This window comes from Corvus kubaryi, unplaced genomic scaffold (assembly GCF_017639235.1).
Source record: "Corvus kubaryi isolate FWS band 111438036 unplaced genomic scaffold, C.kubaryi_AGA036_p1.0 37272, whole genome shotgun sequence".
In the NCBI taxonomy this organism is placed as follows: Eukaryota; Metazoa; Chordata; class Aves; order Passeriformes; family Corvidae; genus Corvus; species Corvus kubaryi.
The window spans coordinates 377,129-383,864 of NW_024581084.1; positions in this window are offsets into that span (position 1 = coordinate 377,129).

Sequence of the window (6,736 nt, forward strand, 5' to 3'; positions counted from 1 at the left end):
GCGCACCGCCCCGGCCGCGCAGGCACCGGGGACGGGCGGAGAGAGGCAGGGAGGGAGGGGCGGCCCGGCCGCGGGCACCGGAGGCACAGAGCCTCCCGACCCCCGACGTGACGCCGCCCCGCTGGGAAGAGCCCGGCCCCGGCCCCCCGGTGCGCGCCCAGCGAGCATCGCTCCGGTCCCTCGGTCTGAGCGGGCTCTGCCACATCTGACATGTTCCATCCCGGGAAGTGTTCGAGGCAGGTTGGACGGGGCTTGGAGCTACCTGGTATAATGGAACGACATGGGCTTTAAGGTCCCTTCCAACATAAACCGTTCCATGATTCTATGAAATTCACAGGGCATGAAGGTGTGAGTGTGAACGAGGTTGGCTCTCAACCCTGCAGCATGCCAGGATCTGTCTGGAGAACAGGGAGGTCTTGCCCGCTCTGGAGGTGCAAAGTTCTGCACCTCCACTGCTCTTTCTTGGGTGGGTTCTGCACACCTTCCTTCTGCTGCATGGGCTGCCCTGGAAATCACCGTGGAAACGGTGCCAAACACAGTGGGGATGAAGCGTTGCAATTCCAAGATGATGCCCACATTGCCAGGGAGCTACAGCAGAGCCAACAAGGGGGTTTAGCCATGAGTTCCTCCTGCAGCCTCATTCTGCGATTAATTACATGAGGAGGTTGTAGGCAAGTATTTGGGTTGCTGGTTTGCTCCTGTTTGGAAGGGTATGGAGACAATCCAGCACCTGAAAATATTTTCCCTTGGAAAACCAAGGGGAGAAGTATCGACACCATTTTTGTCGCGTTATCCTGTCTTCCACCCGTCACTCTCACTGCAAGTTGACAAGTCGGTCCTGCCTCCACCTCATCCAAGTGACAAGCCAGATGAATGGGAAGGCTTCCTGATCAGCTAATGCATTTGTGTGGAGGGAATGTGGCAGCACACCAGTTTTATGTATATGAATTAGGGAGTGGGAGGACAAGAGCTACAAACCTCAAGAAATACAGTGCTCTTGCCAAGCAGTGCGTGGATGGCTGCAGGTGCTTGTGTGACTCCAATGCTCAGCATACCAACGCAGAGAGGCTTTTCAGCTGCTCGTCCTTTTCAGAAAAAACTGGGAGAACAAAAAGCAAATACAAATTAAAAACTGGTCTTTATTTCACAGACACCTCAGCGAATTGCACAGGCATGAAGCCTATAAACACAGAAGAGCTCCAAAGTCAGATGCTTGGTTTAAAAATGTAAATTATGCTTTTCTTTTCAGTGGTGGTTTGTAGCTGTATCAGTGCCTTTGCAAAAATCACTTTCTAAATGAATGTCTCCATTAGGGATGGAAGAATGAAATCAGGTAAACTCAAAAGCAGAGAAACCTTGTTCAGAAAAACTGGATTGAGCATTTAAGTCTAATGAGGTTCAATAAACTTCTCATTTGAAATATATGTTTGTACCTCTGGGCTTTGGGGGTTTGGACAGAGTGGGGAAATGAGATATTGGAACAGCGGGAGAGAAGCTATTTCCATAGTTTTTTAAACCTATCAAGCCTCAATTAATATTATTTATTTGTATTACAGTATTGCTGGCAGAGATGCTTATGGCTGTCTCTCCGCAACAAGGAGCAGAGGGAGGGGGAGGGCTGGGTGGGCTGTACCTGGAGCAGGGATTCCACACGGCACTGAAACGTCCTCCTTGAGCACTCCCAGTCCAGACATTCCACAGGACACAGGGAGGGTGGTGGTTGTTCTGGTGGCTTCTCAGCAGCCTCCACCAGCAGAAAGGGGACACACAACAACAGGGTTTCCATGGGCTGAGAGCCACCAGCCCTGCAGCATCACTTCTATTGACTGTCCAAGGTAACAGCACATTAACAGAATTTGTTAATAAAATATCTTGCTCCTCTTCCTTCCCCTCCCATTTTTGCAAAGAAGACATCTGTTTCTGTTTCTCCTGCCCCGAGAGAAATAACACAGGCTCCTGAAGGGTTACAGAGCAGCATCCAAGGCAGGCAATAATTTTCTGCCCAAGCTATCTTCTTTAGTTTAAAAATGTTCTCTATTCTTTTGAAATGCATGAAGAAGATTGTGGGAGAGCTAATATTATATTCCACTACAGAAAGCTGGTGGAGTATTTTACACTGATGTCTGGCTCTAGTGATTTTCTAAGGATTTTGAATTCATTAAATCCAACCACTGAATAATCTCCATTCGTGGCGGAAGGAAGGCAAAAGTGCTTATGCTCTTCAACAGCAGAAAAGCGTGTAGTCTTTTCTTAAACACAAAATCTCTCTGACCCACTGCATGCAGCAAAGGTTGCCCACCATGTCACCTTTGATTTGCAGGCTTTGTTTATGATACAGCCTTATAAAGCTGCCATTGAATGTAGCAGCAGAGCAGCCTTGGCAGGGTGTTTTGCACTGCAGTAGCCTCCTCCATCCTCAATCAGAATTAAGACCCAATTGTTCCAAGATCAGACCAGAGGCAGAAGCTCAGGACAATGAGAAGAGAAAGCCCCACAGCGTCTCCTTGTAATTCAGCATGACACCGTGAAAGGACAAGAGTCCAAACCCAGAAATAATTTTTACCCTGGAGAAACAGGATCTTGAAACAGAATTGTTTTGATTCCTCAACGTTGATGTTCAAAGCTTTAAATGAAATCTTGTGCCTGATCATTTTATTTCTGAACTGAATAACAGTTACTTTGGAAACAAAACTTTGGCTTTAACTGAATTCAGTGAGAGCTGTCACTAATAAAATCCTGCCCCAGAGACACCACTGGTGTCAGAAGAAAACTGCAAGATGTTACCATTTAGCATTACTGCTGCTAAGTGTCAAACATATTGAGTTTAACAGATTAGGATTTTTTTTTTTTTTAATCTATCATCTAGAAAAATAACACTAGAATTTTACTGAAAGAAACTTTCGGCAATTGCTCAAGAAGAACTTGAGAGAGTTCTTTCTCAGAATGAAAATAATCACTTCAATTAAATAGGGTTTTTGATGTAGATACAGTCCCACCATCATCAAAACCTGGAACAGGTATTTCACCCTCCCTTGTTCTTTCTCAGATTTTAGCTCTGTGCATGTGAGAATGAATTTTAGCATCTAGGAATGTCCTAAAACTATAAGGACATCTATATCATTGGTGACTGTCATCTTCTATGGGTCTTGGTGTCTTTCCTATCTAATTTGATTGATGCTGGGGAAAACTTATCCTTAATAACCTCCTTCAGATTATGCTATGTATGGAGAACTTGATGTTTCATACATTTTGTACAGTGTTGGATAATCTCCTTTTATCCCCAGGGCAGTGGTGGGATTTGATTAAACCCTCAGATGAGCAGCAGAGCCTCACATGCCCGGCCTGAGCACAGAACCTTGCAAGAATCTGGGACGTGGCAGAAGGTGTCAGTGGGTCACAGGTATGTTTAAGAAGGAGTACTACAAAAATTGTTCCTGGAACTGTATTTTCATGTATTTTGGATCACATCTTGCAGATTATCATGATACCTACTGAACTACCTTAGGAGATCTTTGCAGAGCTGGATCCAAATGATTTACCAAGCTCATAAATTCTGTGGTGAAACACAGACTGAATTCCCTCATTTTCAGGGATGGCACAGAACCTGACCCACAGACTCACCTATTCCTTCTATTACAATTCACCATAAATTGCAAGGACATTGTGTCTTTCACCTTTGAGGACCCCACTCTTTGTAGAGGGTCTTTCTCTTCCAGCAAGGCTGGCAGACAAGTCACCATCGCATTTCAGTCTAGGAAAGGGTGAGCTTGAATTTTGTTTGAGGTGCTATAAGGCTGAATTTCTTTTTTAGACCTTTAAAAGAGCATCTGGAATGAGGGCAAAGAGTTTCAGATTGTCCTTCAGCTGAACAAACAGTCATCTTAAAGGAAAAATATTGTCATTTCTTTCCACTTGAGGGACAACAGCTTGGCCTCGATTCTATTATTCCTTTTAATATATTAAATATTCTTTGCCTTAGTCATGGGAAGCAAAGCAACACAACTGCTTTCTAACAAATAAAATGTGCTCAGAAGCAACTCTGAAGCTCTCCAGATAACAGATTTTTGAGTTTGCCAGGAAGCCAGATGCTGCTATTGGAAAAGTAGCTGCTATGGTTTGTCATCTGAGCCTAGAAATTGATACCCAAGAACGATATGATGAGACAGACTCGATGACAGCAATGCTCTTTCTATAAATAATTTCAAAAAAACTTTTTCATTAAAAAAAAAGAAATATTTTTTGTTGGAGACTTGCACAGCAAACCAGAAAATTAAAAAGGATAGGCATGCTGTGTTTGAATAGGACCAACAAAAGAACATGATATACACAATTTATAGAAGAATATATAGCAGCTCTCACACATTTTACACTACATAGGCTCTATTTTCCCCATAATAACAATAGTTATGAAACTCATTATCTTTTTGACAATGGAGAAATACAATTTTATTCCTTTACTTGCTTGATCATGTCAAATGTCAAAGCAAATTATGAATGCTTGTCCTTCAAACACTCAGCCCTCCTGGAAAGATATTTAATATCAATAGCATTCACATCCAGCTACAGAACGAACTAATATTGCATATGTCACACAGATCTAAAGTTCACAGTGTCTGTTACCTGTCATGCAATTCCATGTCTCAAGTTCTACCTTGTCCCTGTCCTAAGCACAAGGAAATTCACTGCAGTGGCAAATGGCGCATTAAAGATTACCTGGAGCAGGAGTTAAACCCGTGAGCAGGGATTACTTGCGAGTTTAAGGTGTTAAAAAGGGAATGGGAGAAAGAGCAAGTGGTTAATAGGAGCCTTGATTTTGCATCATACTTCAAAGCATTTGAGAGGAGTGTCCTGATGAGACAGTATGGAAGTTTCTAGCACAAGAAACCTGCCAAGAGGGCAGTGAAAAAATCATTATCTTTTGAATGTTGGAGAAATAGACGTGCTGAGTGTGTATTCATCCAGACAAAGCACTGCTGGAATGAGCTGGTTCATTCTCGGGGCAGCGTCCAGAGGGAAATACAAATTCTCCTTGGGAATACAGTACAATGATGGGGAGGGTGGAGAAGGGGAAAAAAAATGCCTGTGAGGTTCTCTCATTCCACCCATTATGAGCCACCTCTAAGAAACAACTCTGCACCTGTTTATGCTGTACAAACACACACCCAGAGCTACTCCACACAACCCTACATGAACTGCAGCCAGCCCAGGAGATGGAACAGGGAGTGGGATGTCCCGGTGATGGTTGGCGTTTCCAAGGGCTCTCCCTGAGCCCACACGTGTGTGTGCACATCCTGCCAGCGCTCCTGGGCACCAGCTCCTAATCTCCTACAAACACAGCGACATTAGTCTCTTTAATGGCCTTTAAAAAATAAATCTGTAAATCCTCTTTGGAACAAATGGTCCCTCTCAGACCCAGGGGGGAAGGTGTTGTAGAGCAGCATGGCTGAAGTCACAGGAGTGTAAAAAATGAGGCAATCTGGTGGAGAGCTCATTGCCTCTGAAGCACTGCATCACCCACAGCCCCAGAGGGTGCAGGAGAATCACCCCTGGCCGATGAGAGGGAAATTGCTGCACTCAGGTTGACTTTTAACCTGAAAAAAAGGGGATTCAATGGAAGTGTGTTAGGAGGCGGATTGAGCAAAACAGGTTTTTAGGATAAGTCTTAAATACTTAAATCAATCACGATAACTTGCTGCATTGAATTTATCTCCTAAGCTGCCTAAAGTAAATTCCTCAGATCTGTCTGAATAATTTGGAGCTGATAATGCAGCATTTGAGTAGGAAGGCTGTTGGCCACTGAAAGGATTTTCTCATTAGAATTTCAGCCGATTATTCACCAGAGAGATGGTCTTTCAGGAGCACACTCCAGCAACTCCCTTGAAAAAGTTTTATAAACACTCAGCCTGCTAAAAAATGAAATTGGAAGGTGAAATGACAGCTAGTCATTACTTCTGAGAGGTCAGGGATAGAACAAACAGCCACAAGTGGATTTATCTGCTCTTCCCTGTGCTCTGGCTGTTTTTTTCTACACAAGACCAGGAAATCCTTTTGGATCATCTGGAACCACAGCCTCTGGTGCTGAGCACGAGTTATCAGAAACCTGCTCTTGATCAGATGCTTGTAACATGGGTCTGAAGAGCTGTTTTTCCATAGAATCACACTTGGAAGATGGGTGTTGAACCAGGTAGTCAGAGCTTTGCTGGGAGGCTCCTAACTGGACTGAGGTTATCTAAACAGAAAGGCTTTAAGCCTGTCTCTGACAAGGATTTCTCATTCCATTGCTCTTCTCCATTTTCAATGCAATTATTTTTCCAGATAGAGAAATCAGCAAGTGAGGGGAGGTGGGTGGTGAGAAACAGGAAAACTCAAGGGGGAGTTTTGCCAAGAGGAAGAGCAGAACTTTAAACCCAGTCCCAATTCACGAGCTAATTGAGGTGGAATAAATGCTGGGAGAATCCATTCACCTCTTCCTCATTTAGCAACTGTACATGCAGTGGCAGAGACCCCTTTCCCCAGACCATTATGTGACAGAAGCAGTCAGAAGAAGAGGAAGAAAAGCTGTAGCAATAATAACAGAACACCCTGGCACAGTGTTTTAAGTGAGCTGTAAATACAGCCAGCAGAATTCCATGAAGCCTTGCTGTCCACATTGCTCTGGAACTGTAATTTCTCACTTCTTAAAGCCACACCAATGTCTCCATGAAATATTTTGTTTGGGCTGAGTAAATGGTGTACA